The sequence below is a fragment of the Varanus komodoensis genome, unplaced genomic scaffold (assembly GCF_004798865.1).
Source record: "Varanus komodoensis strain SLA01 unplaced genomic scaffold, ASM479886v1 scaffold1, whole genome shotgun sequence".
Taxonomy (NCBI): domain Eukaryota; kingdom Metazoa; phylum Chordata; class Lepidosauria; order Squamata; family Varanidae; genus Varanus; species Varanus komodoensis.
The window spans coordinates 22,043,495-22,068,193 of record NW_025335268.1 but is presented as its reverse complement, the minus strand read 5'-3'; positions in this window follow the sequence as shown (position 1 = coordinate 22,068,193).

Here is a 24,699-nt window from a genome sequence, read left to right as displayed (position 1 = left end):
GCTGGAACCAATGTGTGGTTGGAAAAATGAGGGAATGAGAAAAACAAAAATGAATAGATTTACCCACTCCTTTGTCTACAGTACTTTTAGGGTTGCTTTGAAAGTCCTGACTGTGTTCTCAAAGAATCAGGTATGTGGTTCCACACTATGTGGAGAAGCTTTGTGGTGAACTGGGTAGTATGCAGAGGCAGCCGGCACTTCCATTCCAGTAAACACAGCTGCACTTTTTCCAGCATCCATCATCAAAGGAAAAACTGCAGCTGTTTGTGTAAAGCCCAGTGTACACTGACACCTCCCTATGCAACTGAGTGCCTATGTGCAGACTGACATAAAGAAAATAGGCATGGCATTGTAAGCACTGCAAGATATTCTTGCTCAGAGAGGTCATCTTTTATGTGTGTAATATTTTATTAAACTGCATGCACAGTTCGTTCTGTTAGCTAAGGTCTCATTGGAGTCTTGCTTACGTGGAAACAAGCTTTCATGTCTGTTTCCCTAGCTGAACAGGGATCCATGAACACAAATAGATGCTTTGTGCATGTCCTTGAGCACTCTCCTGAGACTCCGTATGCAAGACCCCCTCGGAAAAGGAAGAAAATCAGTAATATGAATCTTACCTATAAGAGAGGGGAAGGTCTAGTTTCTGTGCAGTGAGAAGTTCTACATGGTTTGGTTCCTTTGAGGAGAGAGCAATTGAAATGCATCCTGCCGCTCTAATAGTTTTAGAAAAGGAACTGGGTTTTAAACCAGTTCACCAGGAAGCAAGTCCCTCTATCCAAGAGAGCCCTTGCACTGCAAAGAAGTTCAGCCAAGTCATAGCTTCAAATTTTGTCTCCTTCTGTCCTGCCTTGAAACTAGAAACTAAGCTATTTCTTCAGTGTATACTCTTTGTTGGAGAGGGTCATCCTTCCAAGCTCTGATGGGTATCGCACTTCAAAAGGTAAAGGAACTTCCCAGCTATCAGCTTCATTGGCTGTCTTATCAATCAGCCAGGAAACATCACCTGAGGATTCTGGAGTATTTGCAAGCCATCAGCTTGATAAAAGATGGTATCCCGGGAATTGTGATGATGATAATTCAAAAAATGAAGACCAGTACAGTATCTACTAATACATTCACGATCTGTCTCATATTTTATTATGTAGAAGGTCAGATGGGCTGAAAGTGTGTGTGCGTGTGTCTATTCTTCTACATTTTTTCTGGCCTTTTTCTCCTTCCCCATCTGTCTGCCTCCCTGCCCTGTGACTTTGTCCTCTCCCCTTTGCCCTTGTTTGTCTCACCACCACCCCTATCATTTGTCTTTTCTTTCTAAGATGTTCTTATTTCCCCCGAGTGCAATCTTCTCATTTGGAAACCAAATAAAATGAAGTGTGTTTGCAACAATTATGCTTTAGTTTGATCTAGGTGGTATTAGCTAGTTAATACGATTTTTTTTTTTTTAATGTAGCACCCAGAACAACACAGCTTCTTGTCTGCTTTCCCCTAAGCCCTGAAATCTTTCCAAGGAACAACCCTTTACCCTTGCTCCTTTTCTATCAAATCTGTCATTCCCCCACCCTTTTTTATATATTCTCTTTTCTGCCATGGTGATGGAATAAAATGTAGGAAGATAACACTTCCATCACAGATGGTACAACTGTAAAAGAAAAGAAAAGCCATGCTGCATTTTAGACAAATTATAAATTAAGTCCTTGTAATATGTATGTGTGGTGTCATGTATATTCACACTCTAACAACATTCTAAATTCTCTACATTGACCAAAACGAAACAAAACTTTTCATGCTGTTTTAAAAGTTCACGTGTATTTCAAAGTGGGGGCAGAAAAAGAAACAAGTAAACAAACAGGTTTATACTTGGCTTGCTGAATTTAGGTCTGAGTCACATTTTTGTGTCAGTCACAGGAGCCTTCCTTGAAGGAAGAGCTGCTTGTTAGGTACAGTCGAGGAAAGAAGATTTGGGAAGCTGAGGTTCAAATCTAACAGAATAGGGAAATGCCAGGTGATAGACCTCTGATAAAGCAGCAAGCAAACTGGATGCAGGAGACAAAGTAGTAATATTTGGGCAGAGTAAAGTGCATGCAGAGAAATTCAAGTTTATCTCTGATATTCCTAGATATCTCAATCAAGATTCCTACTGGGAAACCTGAACAGCTTCTGCCAATCAGGGTAGTGAATACTGAGTTAGATAGTCCAATAGTCTGACATAGTATATACAAGCTTTTTATATTATTTTGCAGACCTTCTTAGGGCTTAAGTGATAAACATGTCCAAGGGCAGGGATGATTTCCCCCCTTTCAAAATAGGGCTTGGCTAGTATGCTTGAATCATCTGGTCTCTTCTCATGAAATGGAGTCTTTCTCTTGCATATATTTAGGCCTCTTGACTCCTGCTTGCCTGCTCATTGCTGTATTAGAAGTCCTAAAATTTGATGGGATTTTTGAAGATGAAGAATTTTCCCTTTACTGCAAAGTTTGCATGAGATTATTTTTATTTTTTACATTTTGAGCAGTTTTTGTCCAGTTTTGTGTGCCAGGCTTTTATCCTTATATAAAGGAAATAATACACAGATTTTGCCAAGCCACAAGATAAGACCTTAAACTTTCCTAAGCATCCTCTCATAACAATCTAGAAGGAATTACAGAGACATGTGAATGGTAAAATATATCAAAAGGAAAGAGGGTGGCAAGGCCGAGGTGCTAGAAAAGCGGATTCTGAAACAAAACAAGCTATTTAGAAAGCCCTGTGGAAAGAGTGAAATGCAAAACAGTTCTGAAACAAAGCACCCTATGGCTGCCCATAGCCCTCCAACCACTCAGGTTACAGGTATCCAGTTGAGGGCAGGAGGAACACCGAGGCGGGGATTGCCTCTCTGCTCTGCTTACCTTACAAAACATGCTGTCAAGTCATCTACAACCATCCCATGGGAATGGAGAGATAGTCCAGCAAGGTAAGCTGGGGGTGAAAGATGACGAGAGCCCCGATCTGCCAATGGAAGAATGGGAGGTGGGCTCAGGGTCTGCCCAGGGCGGGCACCAAGAGCTGAACAGTCTGTCAGATGCAGAGGCCCCTCCCCCTGCGCAGGTGTTGCTGGTGCTAGGAGGCAACAGAGGCGGGAGATTCCGCTGTCGGGGCTGTGGGAGGGATGGAGACGGGTGAAGAATGCCAGTGCCCCACCTCTGAGCCAGTGATGGAGAGACTCTTTAATGGGCCGAAGATTAAGGGGAGGGCTCAGACAGGGTTCAACACTTCACTCTGCATGAAATCAGAGATGTTTGACAAAAGGGACATGTAACAATAAAGCACTGAGAAAAGGAACTCAGAAGCAGCGTGTTTTCTTGGGAGGAAGACCATACCTCACACCATTTTTCACAATTTCAGTTTCTTCATTGTTGACATTCAAGTTGTGTAATCCTTCAGTGGGCATGAGTCTTGTTTTCTTAATGTACAGCTGTAGTCCTACTTTTGCATTTTCTTCTTCACTTTTATCAGGAGAATGTAGACAGGGAAATATTTTCTCCCTCTCCCATAACAGTTAAACCCAGAGTCACTTCATGAAGCTGATTGGTGGGAGGTTTAGGAAAGGTAAAAGGAAGTTCTTCTTCACACAGCATATAGTTACACTATGGAATTTGCTGCCATGGGAAGGGGCAATGGCTGCCAATCTGGATGGCTTTAAAAAAAGATAGGTCAGATTTGTGAGGGAGGAGGGTTTCAGTGGCTACTCACCTTGTCAGCTGTGGGCTGCCTCCTTTACCAGAGGTGGCATTCCTGCATACACAGCTGCTGAGCAGCTTGGGCAGGTCTTGGGAGGTCTTGTACTCATCCTGCTTCAGGGACCCTGCCAGCGGCTGGTTTGCCACCATGTGTATGAAGTGCTGGACTGGATGGACCTTTGGTCTGTTCCAGAATGGCTTTTTTATGTTACGTTCTTAAGAGACATTTCAGTTCATTGCTGCATTCTGCCAGTAAGATGGTATCATCTGCATATGTTAAAACTTCTTTATAACAATCATCTTTTACTTTCCAGTTCCTTGCTATTATTAATCTTACTGCTGTTTCTAAATTTGTCATCAATTCTTTATAATTTTGTCCCACTCATTCTCTACCTGTTGGGCTTTCAGCAGTCCTAATCTAGGTTTGAATTTCCCTTTGATTTCTTGGATATTTTGGAAGAGGTCTCTTGCTTTTCATCTTTTGTTGTTCTCTTTGCTCTGGCTATTGTAATAGTGCTTTTTGTCTCTCTACAACAGTGACTGAAAACTTGCATTCAGGATTCTTACCTTATTTCTGTTACCTTTTGCTTCTTGCCTGTCCTTAGCAATTGTATTTTCTTTGTCACCCACTAGACGTTTTCTTCCTTTTTGCTACAGGAACTGTATTTTTCCTTATAATGACTCTGGTTTCAGTCCACAGTTCTTCTGGTTCATGGTCAATTGAGTTCAGCAAATCAAATCTGTCCTTTAAATTCCTCAGTAAAGTTAACTTGTATTTTGACACTATGCTTCTGTTAGCCATCTCTTTCAGCTTTATTCTGATTTTCAATATTAATTGTTCATGTTTTCTACTACAGCCGCCATGCTGCACCTGGCATGGAAAGAACAATGCCTGCTGCAAGGGTGGAGGGAGGGCCCTCCAGAGATGAAGTCCACACCTTCTACCTTGAAAGACCTTTCCAGTACAGACTCCACACATTCCTATGACTGGTCAGTCTGCATTTAGAGAGCTGATTTTGGTCACTGAAATGCTTTTCTCCTCCTTGCAAGGGGAAGAGGCTGAGGCACCTCCTGGAGCCTGTGCATCACTCCTCCCCTCCCTAACCCCAGAATACCCCCCACCAGCACCTGCTCCAAAGATGGTCTTCCATCTTCAGACCTGCAACTGGTATAAAAAGAACCATCTTGGCTACAAGCATGGAGGGAGGGGCCTCCAAAGATGGAGTCCCCACTGTGGCCTCAGAGGTCTTCTCCAAGGTTGCAGTGAGGACTCCTCCTCTTCTATGGCTGGCCAGACAGCATCTACTGGCCATAGGACTGTGTCATAAGACTGTAATCCTATATATTATTTCCTGAGACAAGTCCCACTGATAACAAGAATACTTATTTTATTCATTTATTTATTTATCACACTTGTACATTTCATTCCATAGCCATAAGGCTCTCTGGGCAGCTTACGTTACATTACGTGGCAATAAATAAAACAATTCGATATGGACAATAGATGATAAGACAATAAAAATAGAACAAGAAAGCAAATAATAAAAATAAAACATGTATTAATAATGAAACCATTTAAAACAATCAATTGAAAAGATTCCTGTGAAATAAAAAAAATTGTCTGACAGCTAAAATTCTAACAAGGCAGTAGCAACAATAAAATTAATGTGTTAAATCATTATAAAACTAACTTGAGTCACTCACCAAATTAGTTATGAAAAAGAAATTCTTTCAGTTGGAATCTAAAAGGATGTAGCCTGGCAGATCTTTATTGGAAGCATATTCCACAGATGGGGGGGCTATTACACAGAGGACCCTTCTCCTGCCCATCCTCCTCTTTAATTCATTGTGGGGAGGGATTTGGAGATGGGCCCCTGATGCCAATCTCAGTGATCAGCTGGATTAGAGGAAAACAAGAGGTAGAGCTAAGTGTCATCAATGTACTTCAGCCCAAACCCCTAGATGACCTCTCCCAGCAGTTTCATGTAGATATTGAAAAGCATGGAGGACAAAATAGAGGCCTGTGAAACTCCAAAGGCCACGGTGCAGAGTGATGGTCCCCCAGCACCACCATCTGCATATGGTCAGCCAGATAGGAGTGAAACCACTGCAGAGTGGTGCCCCCAGCTCCCAACCCGGTCCACCTCTCCAGAAGGATACCATGGTCAATGGTACTGAAAGTCAATGGAATTGAAATACTTCTGAGGATTGCTCTAGCAATGAAGTAGCTTGTGGTGTTTTGGCAGATCATCATAATAGAAAAGAAGATCCAGCAAAAGAGTTATTCTTGATAACACAGACAATGATACACCATTATGAAAGTTCATCCAGATACATCATTATATAGCAATGTAACTTCACAATTTGGGATTCAAGTTGGAATAGTTCCAGAAATGGGAAGTAAAACAAGGAGCTTTGACTAATCAGAAACACAGACATGAAATAACTAACTAAAATCTATTGTGTGCAAATGTCTGCATTAACATATTGTTGGATGCTTTCAATTTCTTCATACACTAGAGACACCACAGAATCTACTGTTTCTCTTATTTCTGATTATCTTTAAAGTGGCTGGTGCTCTTTTTAAAAAGCCAGAAGAGAAAAGCAGCACCATAGCACATTTATGCGGGATTCATACTTTATTTAGAGAGGAAAGGAATTCACAGTTTGGGAAGAAATGCAACATGCTGTTTGTCCTTTAATGCTCATTACTTAAGCATAAAGGCGCATTATAAAACCGGATAAGGTGGCTCCCCATTGTGAATAGGTATTAGGGGACATATGTTATGCATCCCTCTTAACTGCACTTTTTTTGGCTCTTGTGGGCTTATATTCCTTATGCTATACCTTAAAGATGGCTCATCATAATAGTTCCTTGTCTCTCAATTGGCCTGATATATGTCTGTAAAAAGCACAGGGAGCCATTACTCCTAAATAGCTGCATAGAGAGGCACTTCATAAGAGGCAACATTTTGCCATAGAAGGAAAAGAGGACATAAAAGGCAGAATGGAAAGGCTAACATTCTATGAAGGCATGAAATGGCCAAGCCCCAAGAAGGTTTTAGGTAAGGGGAATTGGGGTGGGGGGACTCTGCATGGAGTGTACGTGTTTGCATCAGCGTTTGTATTGTATTGTATCAGTCCACCAAAGCAGCGTTGCAGAATCTGAAGAGCAACAGTAGCACTAAAGGATAGGTAGCAAACCATGGAGCTGAGCAAAGGAAAGGGGATACAGAGTTTGAATACATGTGCTTTTTAGCTTCCACAGACACTGCCCCTCTCCCAGCTGTCATCCAGCAGCCTTTTCATCAGGCTGCAGCAGGAGGAGGTAAGCAGAGCCACTCCCTCAGCTCAACTGTGACACCAGCAATGCTTGGCTCTCCTCTCCTTGACCTGTTCTGATCTGGGCTGGTTGTGGACAAAAGCAACTTTACAGCTGTTAAAGAACTGCATCTGTCTTACAGCAGTTCATTGTAAGATCTGTGTAACAGTAAGAATTTGTGCTTGAAATTTCTTGTTTTCCATTCCCCACTCCATTCCCTTTTCCCTTTGTGTCGTGTCTTTTTAAAGGGACTGTTACATTTTATTGGAGTGTAAGCTTCTCTGAGAGACTTCAACTGAAGAATGGAATATACATGAAAAAATAAAATAAAATAAAATAATGGTGCCCCTGAGGCTATTTAGAGGGACTAAGAAGGAAAAGTATTGGAAGGAGAAGAAACAGGAATTACTCGATATTTTGGTAGCTATGTCAAAATGCTTATGGCCATCCATGTATATGAAGATGAAGGTTGACTAGTTGTTACTAGGGAAATGAAACTCTTGTTGGTTCTGGACTCAGTGGTGCAGGTAGGTAATTTTAGTTTCTGGACTGAACAGTCTTATGGGGGTCCTTTTTTAGACAGCCTCGTGCATTGTGTCAATTCAGAAATACATAGCTTACATGTCTGTTCCCCACCCAACCCACTATTCCATGTGTTACATTTGATTCAACAATCTTTATGGGTTAAAACATTTGCCGACTCTGATTAAAAAAACCCCAATACCCTAAGCAATATTCATTTTAAGCGCAGAGAGTCATCTTGACTAGAAAGTTAATAAATAAATATATAGGCACCCTTTTATCACAGCACCATCATGGCTACAGGAAGCAAATGGAGTTTGCATCTTCTGCCTGATGCCCTCATTGCCTGCTACTCTCTAGGACAGGGCTCCTCAAACTTTTTCAACAGGGGGCCAGTTGAAAGGTGCTGGCGGTGAGTGTGGGCCAGCAAAGCAGTGCCGGCAGGGGGGCGCGGGCTGGTGAGGGGGCAGGGTGTGCACACGCAGAGGGGGGGCACACGCACAGCAAAGTGGGGGCGGGTGGGCATGGCGAGGTGGGGGTGGGCAGGTGTGGAGATCGTTTTCTCCGTGTGAGTCCAAAACAATCTCCGTGTGAGCAAGCTGTCGCCTCGCCATGTGTGTGTGTGCGCACAGGCACGGCAAGTCCAAAACCTCTAAGGCGGGACGGATAAATGGGCATGGTGGGTTGGCTGCGGCCTGCGGGCTGCAGTGTGAGGAGCCTTGCTTTAGGAGGTATTTTGGGTCCTCCCTACAATAAGGACCCCTGTACATTTGCCCCAAGGTCCAGCCCTAGCTGCACCACTCCCTGGACTAAGATAATTCTCATCCTATTGCAGTAATTTTTCATATATCCATTGGATGTCCACTTTGTTATTCTGTATCTTTCCATTGATGTCCATGATTTACTTGGAAAACTTTGACCCTTTGTCATTAAACTCAGTTATAGTACATCAAGGGGGCAGGGTTTCTCATCCACTACAGCATTTATTTGAACTTTATAGGTCCTATCTATGGTGTTCCATGGTGGTGAACCTATTTGGGGAGGGGGGCACTTTGTACCATAGAGTCACCAACCTTCCCTGCCATCAATGTATACTGAAGGCGTGGATAGTATACCAGACAATGGTACAAGGCTTAAGAGCCAGTGTACATCTTGTAGTGGTGAGATGCACTTCTCAGCATTTTCCAGAGCTATGGGAGGTTCTAGTAAGTTCCTCTTGGAATTCTACTTTAAATCTTCTAGATTTCAAGTATTTCCAGAATATGGCAGTCACTCTTGTAATCAGCTCAGAACAACAGCTAGTAATATTTTCTAGACAATTAGCAGATCATTGTTAATGAATCCAATCAGATGCCTGTGTATCTCTAGAGGGAAATCAGATTTGTTAAAGTTTCTTGACCAATTACATTGCAATTGAAAGGTGACATTCTACCTTTGGTTGCATGTGTGTAATCCTAATTAAATGAAGCCAAAGCACAATTTGATTTATATTCTTTCAGTTAATCCACAAATGCTTCAGCCAGAGTGCCTAGATTAAAGCTGATCTGCAGCCAACTCTACACACCTGTTAAGCCACAGTACTTTAAAGCAAACCAAAATATTTCCATTGAAATCTCAGCTTTTCTTGACAGAAATGCTCAGATAATCTGGGTGTGTTCACACCATCAATTTCTTTCCTGAAATAGTTGCATCCAATTTTAGTTCTTTCATTAATAGCCATGCTGCTTCCATTCCACTCAAATGCAAATATTCTCTCCAACTGCACCAATTCCTTTCTTCTCAAACCATGTCCTGCAAATGGTATGAATTCTTATGAGAAGTAGAGCAGTGGTGGACAAAAGGTTGGTCTTCGGGTGTTTTGGACTTCAGCTCCCAGAAGCCCCTCTTAGCATGGCTAATGGTCCAGAATGTTGAGAGCTGAAATTCAAATCATCTGGAGACCTACTTTCTGCCCACTCTTGATGTAGAGAGCTGTGAGTGGCAATATGTTTGGCATGGATATGAAATTTAATTATATTGATTCATGGGGCAAAGGAATCATAGAATTGGAAGGGATCATTTAGGCCATCAAGTCCAACTCCCCTACTCTGTGGAGGAATCCACTTTAAAGCATTCTTGACAGATGGCTGTCCAGTCGCTGTCTGAAAACTCAAGTGAAGGAGAGCCCAACAGCTCCCCAGGCAGCTGGTTCCATTGTCTGACTGCACTAACTGCTATGATGGTTTTCCTAGTGTTCAACCAAAGTCTGCCTGAAGCCCATTAACATGTGTCCTACAATCTTGGATGATACAGAACATGTTGCAGCCCTCTTCTATTAGTTAACCCTCCAGGTACTTGAAGTGCTATCATATCCCTTTCAATCTTCTCAAAGTTAAACACATCCAGTTCCTCATAGACTTTGTTTCTAATCTACTGATCATCTTTGTTGTCCCTCTCTGAACTTATTAAATTTATTGGAATCTTTTAAAAATGTGGTGTCCAAATTGGACATAGTATTCAGGTGAAGTCTGACCTGTGCAGAATGGAGTGGAAATACTACTTCCAGTGATGCTGAAACTATATTAATCTTGATACAACCTAAAATTGTGTTTGCCTTGTCTGTAATCACATCACACTGTTTACTTCATCTTGTGGTAGACTATAATTTCAACATCCTTTTCGCACATATCATTGCCCCTCATTTACACCTGTGCATTTTCTCTTTCTTGAATGGAGAACTTTGCATTTGACTCTGTTAAATTTCATTCTATTATTTTTGCCCAGTTTTCTAACACATCAAGATCATTTTGAATTTTATGTCTTCGAAGCTACCCTTCCCAAATTTATGTCATCTGAAAATCTGATATGAAACCTAATCCAAATCCTGCAAGTATCCATACTGTTGTTTGGTGTGATTTCTATGGGATGCATTGATGCTGTTAGAGTTTAAGGCAGTTACCTTTATCCTAAAGGGCCTAACAAGTTCCTTATGTTCTGATGCTTAGAATTTTTATTTGGAAAAGAAGCAACTAAAATGTAAGGATAAAATAAATTGCTTGTATATGTGTAAACACTTGATGTGAACAAGTCAGAAATTATTTCACCATAATGTAGGGATACTAAGCAAGTTAAAACAGAGAGCAGCAGTGATCCAATCAAACTTGCTTCTATTCTGCCTTTCCTCTTAACTTCTCCTTGTCATATTAAGGTATGAGTTGGAGTAGGGCAGGAGGAGACTATTGAAAGTACAGGAGGAGTTTGCTGGTCCTACATAAGACCAGTGATTTTGTCCAGTATGAGATCCAAAAGACATTCTGAGCCTGACATCCTATAGGTAGGTTATACTCCTTAATTTAATCTGCTCTTTATTTTTTAGATGTGTCTGTCCTCTGTGCAGCCACCACTTACCCAATCCAGTAACATTTTAAACACTGTGTGTCTCCCTTTCTTAAAAGCAGCATATGGAACCATGAGATAGCCTGTCTTTCCAGAGCTAGGGGGGGAAAGCAGATTGGTACTATTTAGCCCCACATGGTGAGTGTTTCTTCATCAGCAGTATGTTCAATACCATACAGGTTAAGAATTGTTTTATATTTCTGTTTGAGAATTGCACTCTGTCATGGCTTTTTGCCAACTAGACGGGGCAATGTAATGTCAAATGGACCAATGTAATGTCTTTCTCTTCCTCTTCCTTTTCTCTGCTTAAGCCTGTTTCACATGAAGATGCAAGGAAAGCTAGAATTAAAGGATCTTCCACTCAAATGTTATTCATTTATCAAAATTCTGAGTATGTCAATGAACCTTACATTTTTCAACCCTGTCATTCTGTATTAAAGTAGTAGGGTAGACAAATAAATAGCAAAACAAAAGGACACCTGTGCAATGAGCAGAGCACATGGCTACAGAGCAAAGCATCTCTTTTTGGGTATGACAGACATGCCTCATCTTTCTTTACCCTTTTGAAACATGCATCTCATTACCAGATTTTGGAGCTATTGCAAATTTCAGGGCACAGCTTGATCTACTTCTCTATCTTGTATCTGCCCGCTCTCTCTCTCTCTCTCCCCCTCCCCCTGCCCCCATTGTTATAGCCTATGCTCTACAAAAGAATAAGGCTCTGCTAAAAAGGGCAAGAGGCAAGGTAGGTAATTCTCTATCCAGACCTCTCAAGGAAAGGTTGGTATGTCTTGCATGGGACATATAAGCTCCGCATGAGAAAAACAAGAAGTGGGATCCTCATTAACAATAAGGACGTAATATGGAATGTATCATAGACTGGGAAAAAGTTTTGCTTGAGGATAAGATTCCTGGAGCTGTAAGGCCAGCAACTGTCTTCTAGACCCTCAGAGGGCTACTGCTCTGCCCAGAAAAGGTGTAGCATACTTATATGTTAGACAAGTCAATGGAGCAGGTATTCTTCACTGGGCCAGCATGCAGTCCTTTCCCATCCTAGAGCTATCCAGATGTGTTGGACTGTAACTCCCATAATCCCCAACCAGCATGGCCAGTGCTGCTGGTGAGGATGGAAGTTGTGGTCTCCAGTTTGAGAAAGTCTGCATTAGATTATTGGTATTGGAAGAATCCTCTTCAGCCATGATGAAGCTCACTTGAAGTTTTTAATTGAAAAGTTTGTTGTTGTTAGTCGCAAAGTCGTGTCCAACCCATCACGACCCCATGGACAACATTCGTCCAGGGATTCCTGTCCTCCGTCATCCGCCAGAGTCCACTTAAGCTCACACCAACTGCTTCAGTGACTCCATCTAGCCACCTCGTTCTCTGCCATCCCCTTCTTCTCTTGCCATCAATTGTTCCCAGCATTAGGCTCTAATAGTCAAAATGATGGTAATGTTAAAATGCTGCAATGAGCTCCTTGGATACCAGGCATGATGTAAATAACAAAAAAAGGGGAGGGGATCTCAACTTTTTAAAAAATATTGCACTCTATATAAGTCTTTCAACCAGGATGTCGAAAAAGAAGTCATCAAATGGAAGAAGGAGGGGAGGAGGAGGAGGAGATGATACTGAAGGGAACCAAGGTTCCATTTAGATGCCAGAAAGCACTTCTTGACAGTTAGGACCCCGAGGGTATGGAATGGGCTTTCACGGGAGGTGGTTGAGGCCCCATCGGTGAGGGTGTTCAGAGATAGGCTGGACATGCACGTGGTGGGCATGTCGTGAGCGGAGCCGGCTGGAGCCGGGGGTCAGACTAGATGGCCCGGGAGACCTCTTCTGACTCGCTCTGTTTCTCTGTTTCTAAGATGGAAGATGGAACCCACCCTTACACCCTATAGTAGAAATTAAAGCAACCAGTTCTCAGAAATGTCTAACTTTTGAAATATTGGTGTTTGAATGTTTTCTAAGATTTCAGATACTCCCCAGGTCTTTGTAGGATGTTGACTATTTCTATCAGATGCTCTGCTGCATTTTATTTCATGGCTGGATAATTAAGAGTTCCTATCCCATAGGATTTCATAGAGGAGAAGCTTTCAAAGAATATGAGGTTCCTCAGAAAATCATTGAAAACAACTGATATGTCTGATTTGTAAATGTGTTTGACAGTTGGCATGCAATAGTACTGATTGATGACATGTGATACTATTCTTAAGAAATTTCATACCTTGGCAAGCTAACTTCCTTTGGTAATTAATATGATTGTATATACAGATAATAAGCAATGGGCATTAATATGTACATATTAACAAGATTTCATATTTGAAACCTGCTACAATTTAATCACTCAAGAGATGCCACTTAAAATTTCAAGTTTAAACTTTCAGTTATATTTGCAAATATAACTTACATTGTGCTTTCCATGTTGGGAAATGTTGATGAATTCTGAATATTTGCAAATATTTCTTTCTGCTCAAGCCTATACAAATGAGAAAAAATCTTTTGGCCAAAGCTCTGAAAAGTGACAGGAGTCAAATATGGTCTTTCTTTAGCAAGCTAAGTGTATGCAGGCATCAACAGACGGTGATTATGAGAAATCCTGCTTGAACAAAGTAACAGTATTCCCTTCCCTCCTACCCACTGCCAATGGCACAAGAGTGGGTGGGGAGCTGCCCATAAATAGTCTGGCTGCTGTTTGTCAAAATCAACAGTAGAAACATCCTTTTAGAATTGCTGCTTCAGCATGTGCTGAAAATGACAAAGCCGCCCAGATTAAATGGCTCCGCTGAGAACCTTCATTCCAAGGCATAGCCATAAAACTATTGGTGGGTGGCCTCCATCACTGGCTCCCCTCATTATAATTTCATTGTGTTTATATGGCCTACTGCACCATGGAACTCCTCGGTATTTCAATGGATCTCATTGAGTGGGGCAGTTTGACATTCATATTTATACATCTTTGTGACACTGGGGTCTAAGCCTTTTGTGAAACGGTGTGGAGAGGAGGTGCATTCAAATCTTGGCCCCATGAACTGGATGATTGCAATGAAGTAAAGGAGAACACTGCCAGTTTGAAACATGCCACTTAGAAATTATGTTGCATTTTAATTTTATTTGTTTCATTATTGTTTTTGTCCACTTTGATTTAAGATTGTGTGATTTTTTTTCTTGGTAGAAGGGGGTGCAAATCAAATCACTCTTCCTGCACTCTTCCTGATTGAAATAAAGCAATATCCCTACAGATGGTATACATATTTTTTTTATTTATTTATTTATTTATTTAAAACATTTTTATGCTGCCCCCAACGCAACGAAGCCTCAGAGCGGCTCACAACAGAAACAAAATACATAAATAAATAACAATATAACAATGAAAAAATTATTTAAAAACCTTTGGTGCATCTCGGCTAAAAATTTAAAATCCTATAAATACAAATAATTTAACAATTAAAATAAGTTTTAAATAAAAAGGTCTTAGCCTGGCGCCGAAAAACAAATAACGACGGCGCCAGGTGGACCTCTCTGGGGAGCGCATTCCATAATGATGTTTTGCATCTTCATATGAATCAAACATATGCCAAATTAATAATCTGTTTTATCATTGAAAATATAGACAATTTTTTCATGCAAGAAATGTCAATAGCTAATAAAATGTTTCAAAACACTCTGAATTTGGTTTCCTTTCCTTATCCTCACAGATTTAATAGGTTGCGATGTTTTTCAGCATTGATTATCATTCTGTTAGGAGTTATATTAAGGACAAACTTTACATGGTACACCAGTTCCATTCATGGATCTTCCAGATGACAAGCAGTTTGGCCATACATTTTTTGGAGCTGACTAACTCAAAGACTGATGCTCAAGTACTTTGGTCACCTAATGAGAAGGAAGGACTCATTGGAAAATTGGAAAAACTCATTGATGCTGGGAACAATTGAAGACAAAAGGAGAATGCGATGGCAGGGGACAAGGTGGCTGGATGGGGTCACACTAGAGAGGTGGGTGTGGGCTTGGGTGTGCTCTGGCGGATGGTGGAGGACAGGAGAACCTGGAGGAATGTTGTCCGTGGGGTCGCAAGGAGTTGGGCACGATTTTGCAACTGAACAACAAAGGCTAATTCAATATAGCAATTTGCAATTTGCCTAATATGACATAATGGGGTGGGGTGGGGTGCTACCAGAAATTGACCACTGGTCCAGCCAGTGGTAGATCACAGTCTGCTTCATATCTACCTCTAATCTATAGCACGTTATCTCATAAAAAATGTTAGTGTAACCCGAATAAGAAACTATTTCAATAATAAGAGTCAATCTGTGCTTAGAAAATGGACCAAAACATTATTTGAAGGGAAGCCCAGGACAGGGATTAGCACCAGCTATGGACCCTGACAGCTGCCCAAGGATGCCAGGCATCCATGCCATTGCTGGTAGAGGCTTCTGCATGGAATGTGTGCGCTCTTTCCCATACATTATATAGGAATATGATGTATATTATTTACTAAATAGTTATTTGTTAGTGTAAATATAATTAAAATCCATCTCATGTTTGCTTTATAGTGCGCACAAGGGCAAAATTTGAATACTTCTCCTATATTTAAACAGCATATTATATTTTAGAAACTTAGAAGCAGAGTGAGTCAGAAGGGGCCTCCCAAGCCATCTGGTTTGTTACATCTGGATCCCTCTTTTTCCTCCATGGGACCCAAGATGGAAGGCATGATCCTCCTCCTTCCCTTGAATTCAGCCTCAGAAAAACTCCTATGAAGTAGTTAGGCTGAGAGTCAGTAACTGGCCGAAGTCGTTCAATGCATTTCATTGCTGAGTGGGGACCTCAACCCAAGTTTCACTATAGATGGCCTCATCATACAGTCTGACCTCTTCACATATACTGTTTTCAATGGCAAAGTTCTTTGGGGGGTTTGATCTGCCTTCTCCTATGTTTTACCAAGCATAGCTGTAAGACCTGACTTCGGTCATCCTTGTTCCAATTACATCTGGACTGGAGTACTGCAATGCTTTCTATTTGGAGCTCCCTTTAAAGACAGCTCCGGAATTGCTATTGTTCCAAAATGCAGCTGTCAGAATGCTAGCTGGAGCCCAGTAATCAGACCAGATAACCAATCATGTACCATCTACACTGGTTACCTGCTTCTTTGTTGACATCCACCATTCGTGCCTTAAGTGTTCTGTTTTAAGCTATTTTAATTTAAAAGCTGCTGATTTTAGGGGTTATTATTTTTAATATTTTGCCCTATTTATTTAACTGGTTATTATTCATGCTAATACTTGCACACTGCTTTGAATATAGACTCCGAAAAAGAGATGTACATGTAATGGTGATGACAATTAAAATGATGGTGACCGCACTATCATCATCAACAGCAGCAGCGGCAGTTATAGCTTAGGATGGCACCTGGTCATAGGTAATTGTAGGAACATTTTTAGGTAGCTGTAATTTTAATTCTAGGGTATTGCTAAAGTAGAAACATTCTGAGCTTCTTTTTGGAAGATGAAACGAATATGTTACTACTTAAAATCATTATCAACCTCCATGAAAATCATATGAACCCCATTGGAGGATATAATGTAATGAATACTACAGATACAATTAAGTCTGTGAAGCAATCAGTAGTTTCTAGACCTGTGGGTACATCACAACATATTTTGCAATTCCAACAGCAGGGCTGTGATTCTATGGTCTTTGGAAAGAGTCTGTTCTCAGGGAGGGAGACCCAAACTCACAAGTCACGTCCATGAGGCTGCAGAAAAGTCTGAAGCTGGCATTTTCCAGTTTCAGAGCTCCAACACCAGAGAGCACAAAATTTAGGCTTTTGTTGAGTTTGCTGTGAGAGCATGTGGATCTCCAGGAGCCAATGCCCTGACATGCACCTTACACTGGAGTGAGAAGGAGGGCCTCATGAGAACAATCTTGAGTTCCCCTTGAAAGCCCTTACGAACTCATAGCAAATAAAGCCTCAGTGCCACCAAAGTTAGTGACCCAGTTGTAATAACCTTGGTTTAGTGCTGTCACTCTTTTCTACTACAGTTGCTATTCCTCTCTTCCCTTGAAGTCAATCTGAAGACAGGGCTGGCCCAGGATGTTTCGCTGCCTGAGGTGATGTGGCTCACAAGATGTGGCTCCCTCCTAGTCCATGTTCATAAGCAGCCTGGACAGGAAGTTGGATCTTTCTTTTACACTGGCAATAGGACAGCATCTTCCCCCACCCTTGAAGGTTGCAGGCTAGCTTAGAAGATGCAAGGTGGGCTATATCGCCACACAGCTCTCCTTGAACATCTTGCTGTCCCATCCTAGGATCTGGTGCCTGAGGTAATTGCCTCACTCTGCCTAATGACAGGGCCGGCCCTGGGGGTAGAACGATGCTAGCCCTGGAATCAGTACAGTTCTCCCTGGAGAGAGGGGGAGAGGGCAAGCGAGTGCGTGCAAATATCAAGAGGAAAAGCCCTGCTTCCCCAATTGCAGGCCTACCAGCACCAGTCAACAGAACATTAGAGAGCCACTTCTTCCATCTTGATTTCTCTCTCTCTCACTGTGACATAAGATGACCCCATAACTATACCAAGCAGAAGTCATATTTGCACACATAGAGATGTATAATTCAGCAATGCCAATATAGGTTTTAATTCCTACGAAAAGCTCAGTAAATACATTAAAGCCACTAGTAATTAGCCATCCCTGCCCTCAATATCACCATGAACTGGCTTCAGTCAATGAATGGTATTAATGACAAGTACACACACATCACAAATAATCCAGAATGTTTGTGTGTGTGTTCCACACAAGCTCCTTCTCACATTATTCCAGTTCCAATGATTCCCACAACCCCTACCCCCATCTCCAGGCCCCAGGACATGTTGTATTCAGTGCACCTGTACAGTTATGTCAGCCATTCTGGAAACTTGATGACTCTGGGTAGATGCACCCAGGATACATCTACCCTATGTCACAATAGTCTTGCACAATCTTGCACAATAGATGCAAGAAACCTTTGAACATACCAATTTCAGGATGCCTTCCAACTTGCAGGAAAAAATGGAGGCTTCTCATTATGCAGCATATTAAACTATGACATTCACAACCACAGCATGTAGTGATGGCCACCACCCATTTGCTTGGCTTTAAAAAGGAGATAGATAAACTTGAGGAGGATAAAGCTATCATTGGCTACTGGCTCTGTGTCATAAGCAGCATGCCTCTGTATACCAATTAGTGGGGAACAAGGGCAGGACGGTGGCATTACTTGGGTAACTAGTTGACCACTCTGTAAACAGAAAAGTTAACTAGATGGTCTGATCCAGCCTGAGTGTTCCCATGTTTTCTTCACTAGATGGAAGCAGTGAGAGGGAATTCATTACTGAGGTTAGAAAGAATTGCACACCAAGAGGCACTTGGAGTGACATTCCATATGAATGAGAGGACATGGCCAAGGATTTACTCATTACAGATATGATATTAAATTGTGCTTCCACATCTTGTATCATAAAACTTTCATTTCTTCTTGGAACTGTCAAACAGTTTCATCCCACATGCACAAGGCAACAACTCTTGATCTCAGAAGATTTCAGAAGGTAGGTGGGATGGATCTCATAATACTACAGCTATTAAACATTTCATGATGAAGCTGATAGTTTTTTTTCCTTTTAAAAGGCTCAATTTCATAAGGGGAAAGGACACAGTATGGCATCTGTATGCAGCCTTATCTCCACTTCTTGGAGGAAGTCCAGGTTGAAGCATTTTCTGTATAATAGCTGTACACTGTATTACTGCAACAGAAACTTACATGGCAGTGCTTCTGAGGCTGCCTAGATAAAGTCCCTCACAGTGATAAGGTTTGCACAACATGACAACGTATCATGTTCAGCCACCCACATATTTTGTCTGCAAACACAGGCCTCTTTCCACGGGATGACCTATTTTTTGTGATCAAACCACTTGTTCTAATGGTGGGTTGTTACCTGTTGGGTTGTTGTACTGTCCAAACCTGGGAGAGGGATGTCATTATGGGTTGCTGAGACTGACTCCATAGCCACTCAGCCACAGCAGTGAAAACTCCTGCCTCTCTTTGTGATCTTGCCCGTGTCACTGCCAGTGACTGTCCCTCTACCGATGCCAGGACAGACTCTGGAGTGACCATCACTTTTTGCTCCACCTTTTTGAGTCCCTGAAAATTGCACAAACATTTATTATTTATTTAATAATCATCATCATTTATTTAATAATAATAATCATTTAATAATCATTTATTATTGCTAGGAGCAGTAATATTATTGGTGTTTCACAAGTACTGAGAAGCACCACTGCGGTTGTCAGATATGTGTAGTCATTGCTAGACAATTTTCTGGTATGTTTCAGCTGTCAAAAGAAACACTAAGGTAGAGTAGGATGCATATAAGGAAATTGACTGGCAAGACTGAAAACTGTCAGTTCAACATTTAAAATCAAGATAATTATGTTGCTAAGTGTCCCTCCTTTTGGTGCACCTGCTCCTCCCACTGTTTCTTCCATTTTCAGTGTTTTTCCACGGTGCAAATGAGTTCCTCCTTTCCTTGATATTATCTCCACCCCCATCCTTTGCAACTATGTGCATATTAGCCAGTAGGCAGACTCATCTTGTCAATTGCTTTGCACATTGCCTATTCCACTTTTGACAGCTGAATCATGTAAGAGATTTGGCCTGGCAAGGCATACGGTTGCATGCTCAAAGCTGCACTAGAGAGGAGGAGGAGGAGGAGGAGGAGGAGGACTCAACAGCACATTTCTTGAGGATCCAAACAATGAAAAGCTGAGGAATAAAAAGGGGGCAATGCTGGGGCAGGGCAGGGCAGGGCAGGGCAGGATGGGTTGTGCCACAAAGTCCCCTGGGAGACATGCCAAGGGCTGACTGGAGGGCTGTGGGGAAAGGGAGGGCAGAACAACCCACAGCAGGATGATCCGATCATCTTTCATGGTTTATTCATAGTAGTGCTTTAGCATTACATGTGAACCCATCCAGTGAGTAAATAGTAGGTGTCTCTGCTGCCTTCTTATGACAAGAATGCCTCAAGGCCCATTTTGTCTATATTCCATCAGCACAAAACATTCCATTTTCTCCAACAGTATACTTCATAGCTTGCACTGTAATGGCACGATCCTCCAAGTCTTGCCTTTGTCTATTTTTTATTATTCTTAAACACATCCTTACATATTTTACCTTTATGTCAGTCCATCAACTTTCAAGTGTGTCTGACTATCTAAGCAGGCAGGAGCCACCTGTTGAAATACAGTTTTGCTTCTAGCACCCTGAAGTGCATCCAGTATTGAACCTAAACTCAAAGTTTTACTCCTGTAAGAAATCTGAGGAACAAAGCACATGCTGGTGTTTTGACCCACTGAAAGCATATTCTGAAAGAATCTACCATTGTTATGCAGTATATTGCTGCATAATGTTCAAATTCAGGAAAAGAATAACCAACTTGCACTTTAAAATGCATGTGGGAAGAAAAAGTCCATAACAGATTTGCACTACTCAATGATTTTGTTCTATTCTTCGGACCAGTGGAATAGCAGCGCCTGCATTTTCTCTCCCCCCACTTCTGCCCCCTGGTTCTGAATATCAGGATTGGTTTCATGAGACATTTGGATGGGCCTCTATTCACAAATGAATAAAAATGAGTAAAGTCTTCTGAATCAAAGGTAAGCCAAAACTGGAACCCAGAAGCACAAGGCAACCCAGAGAGCCCATCTGCAGCCAAACCATGCAGCAGACCCAGACACAGCTTAAAGGCTGGCAACGGGGCCGCCTGCGAAATCTGCCAAGGAGCCAGATGCTGTTGCTTCCAAAGCTTGGCATGAGGGTCCCCGATTGCCATCCAACAGAGAAGGAAAAAGAGGAATGATATAATGTGGTGGGATACAGCACATCCCACCTCAACCTATTTTATTGCTCATCACAAAAAATGTGGAAGATGGTATTGGAAACATATCATTGCTTTTGGAAATACATACATTCGCCACAACAGAACGCATGCCAGTTAAGAAATTACCCATACACTTGCTTAAATGTATGGTAATTTAAAAATGCATGTTTTCTCTCTCTCTCTCTCACACACACACACACACATCATTGTATATTTACTAATTGTCTCAATAGTGACTGTCAAACTGAACTCATGTATGCCATAGGAAAGATTATGCATCTAGTGTTAATGTCTCAAATCCTTTACTTCAGCACAGCTGCCCTTGTTCAATATATCTTAACAGTGGTTTTCGAACATACAGAAATAAGCTGATATTTTAAAAACTTTAAAAAAGGAAAGGCAATTGACAGGTCAGATTCAGTGCAGGCAATCGTGCTTATTATGGCTATTGCTACATTTGCAATAGATCGTTATTCAATTTTCAGTTCAAAGGTAACAGGAAAAAGTGTCCAACCTATAAACTTTTCTTGAATATTCCCTCAAACTGTTGCTGCAGAATAGTGTGATAAACAAGCCAGCCATGCCACAAAAACAGTACTGGGCTGCATCCAGGTTCAGTCATATTTTTGGTATTCCCATTGATTCCGGTGGGTTTATGTATGACTAAATCTGGATCCAGCTCACTCTATACTATAGCACTCTATACAGGCTGTCCTGGTCTGTGACCATAATAAATGATTGATTAACTATATAGGCAAGTAGCTTCCTAGGTTGGGGCAATCCATGTGATATCTGTTATTATTACAGTCCTGAGTCCCAAAGCTGGCACTGCTTCCAGCACAGCTGACTTCCTGTGTGAACTGAGAGCGTGCCCAAGGATTCTTTTCAATATTGCAGAGATTCTGAAGTGCACCTTCAGATCTCCTTAGCATGTGTCCCACCTAGCACATTTGTCTACCATTCCCATCAGCTTGTATATTCAAAATCACAGGCCTGCAAGTGAGACTGAAGGTAAGCGCCATCCAGCCAGGAACAAATGTGAGCACAAAAGCCAGTGTGTAGGACACAGGTTTGTTTGTTTGTTTGTTTGTTTGTTTGTTTAATTATTTTTCAATTTATATCCTGCCTTTTTCCTACAAAGGGATCAAGGCAGCTTACATCATTCTCCTCCTCCATCTTATCCCCACAACAACAACCCTGTGAGGTAGGTTGGGCTGAGAGTCTGTGACTGGCCCACAGTCACCCAGTTGGCTCCATGGCTCCAAGATTCTAAAATAGCAGGGCAGATGTATGCAAGGTGGTCAGAGCACAGAAAAAGAGCTTGGTCAGCACCAGCAGGAAGCAGCTGTGGTGCCCTGTGCTAGGTCATGCAGCCCTCCCTTGCTGGTACATCAGTCAAGGTCTTGGAAGCACTTGTGAGGATGTCATCCTTAGGAACAGAGCTTGTGTCTCCAGGCAGGTTCTCCACCATCTTTGTGATCCCAGACCAGGAGGTGACTGTTAGGATTTTGGTGGCACAAGGTGACCCAGATGTATGGAAAGGTAAACCTGCCTGGAACAGAAGGTGAGTTGTGTTAGTGTTTACTCTAAAAGGAGCCGTCTTCTACTGCTGCCAACATGCACTGTAGTCTGTAGGGGGCTCCCTTCCTCTGAAGAACACCTGCCTGACTCCTCTACTGGTAAAATGGCTGTCACCTGGATCAGAGTCCATGTGCAGCTTTCGGTCTCATGCTTCCTTCAGCACTATCCCACACAGCAGCATCCCACACAAATGACATCTGTTTTTAGGGAGGTGTTTCATTTGCACAGACTCTGAACATTCTGTTAGGAGAAGCACATCTGTTCCCAGCCATTATGGGACCAGCACTGCATGCAGCACAAGCAAAGGGAGGTTCAATTTGTGCAAGATACTCTTGCAAGTTTTCTGCTGAAAATCTGCCCCCCAAACACTATATGGGATGTGAATTAGAGACTCAGCAAGATGCTGAAAATAAACCCTCCTAGCTTTAGCGTATATCCCATGCTATAAAAAAAATACTGCAGTTCTGACTCAGAAATTTTCAAAGCTGTGCACATGAGTAATGTCTTAAGAGAAGAACCACCTATAGGACCAGGTGAAATATCTGCAACAGGCTCAAATCAATTAGAATTTCTAAGAATTCCAAATTCCACAGTGGACTGGTTTGTTCTGAGTCTCATAGATTCCTATGAATTTGTGTAGCACTTTCTACATTTTTCCTAATTTTATGGAAATTTAGTCATAGAAAGTTACAAAAAATATGCATTTTCCCCTAAAGCATGAAAAGAGGCAATTTTGGTAAATGTGCATATTTTAGGGGGTTATGCATTTTTAGGAGTGCAAATTGGCACAACTCTAAATTTGCAAATATGCATACAAGCAACTTCATGCCAACATCTAATTCCATCAATGAGCAATCAGTGGGATAAAAGGCACCTGACAGCCTGAAATGCAGGTGGAACAGAGTTTACTGTGTCAATACATTCCTAGTTCCAGTTTTATGTGGCACTGCCACTCATCTTAGTCTAAACCACTCATAATTTTATAAAATACATAGGTTTTATTTTTGAATGATTCTCTTTCTAATGATAGCTGCAGCTTTTAGACGATCAAGTCAGCAGCTCTAGGCAATTATGCAAGAAGTTCAGTTTTTAAAAGTGGAGGAAACCCTTCTTTTTGCTATATACATATAATGATCCATCCATTCTATGGTAGTTAACACACCAGAGAATTCAGAGAAATTACTAGCTTAGCATCTAGTTGTTGTTAAGGAACAAGTGGAACTGAATCTCTTGTTAAGAAATGGAGAAGCTTCTGGTCCTGACTGCATTCCCCATGAGTTAATAAAGGACAATAGTAAGTGTTGAGCACTAATGCTTACCACTTTCTTTATATTTCTTAATCAATCTTTGTTATAAGCTTCTATTATACCGCCTCCTTTTTTTTTGAAAGAAAAATACAGAAGTGCTTTCCTTGTAGGTAAGATATTCCCAGATCTTGAAAATCTGGCCAGCCCTTTTCTGCATCTTTTCCAGCATCTTTTGAGATGGGGCAACTTCGCATAGTATTCCAAATGTGGCACGTGGGCTACATGGGTCCCCCAATCCCACTGCTTCACCAAGTTTGGTTATGTAGCAATGACCAAAACAATAAAGAAATAAGCAAAGAAGACCCTTGGTTTGTTGTCAAATTTGGCAGGAAACTGTGGCAAAAGTTGAAAAGGGATGCATTGAGCTTTAGAACAACCCAAATTGGTCTCTTTTCAGCTTGCATTGTGATTTGCCACCAAAATTCCATGACAACCTTCCAATTCTTCTCTGACAGTGCAGCAACAACAGGGCAGCCTGGGGAGAGGCCTCTAGGGGATGAAAAATGCCCCCAAGATCTGCTGAAGTTCTTTACCCCTGCTAGAGATTTATATAAAAGTATTATGATACTGACATATTTATTTTCCATCCATCTCCTAATAATTCTAGCAAGGAATTGGCCTTCTTCACTGCCACTGCATAGTGAGTCGACATTTTCATTAAGTTGTCCACCATGAGACCAGCATCTTTTGCCCAGTGAAAAAATTATTTATTTATTTATTTATTTAGCACTTTTATATGCCATCCTAGTCGCAGAAGCCTCGGGAACGGCTTCCAACATGGAAAATGGCACTCCCGGTTGAGTTCCTCGTCTATCCCTGAAGTGTGCGTGTGCAGGGGAGGGGGAGGCGGTTGTGCCAGCACATGTCACTTGTAGAAATCAGACCTTTTGTTGCCTATTCACCCAGTTTGGGGAGATCCCTTCAGAGCAGTTTAGTTTACCTGGATTTTCAGTTTTCACCATTCAGAGTAA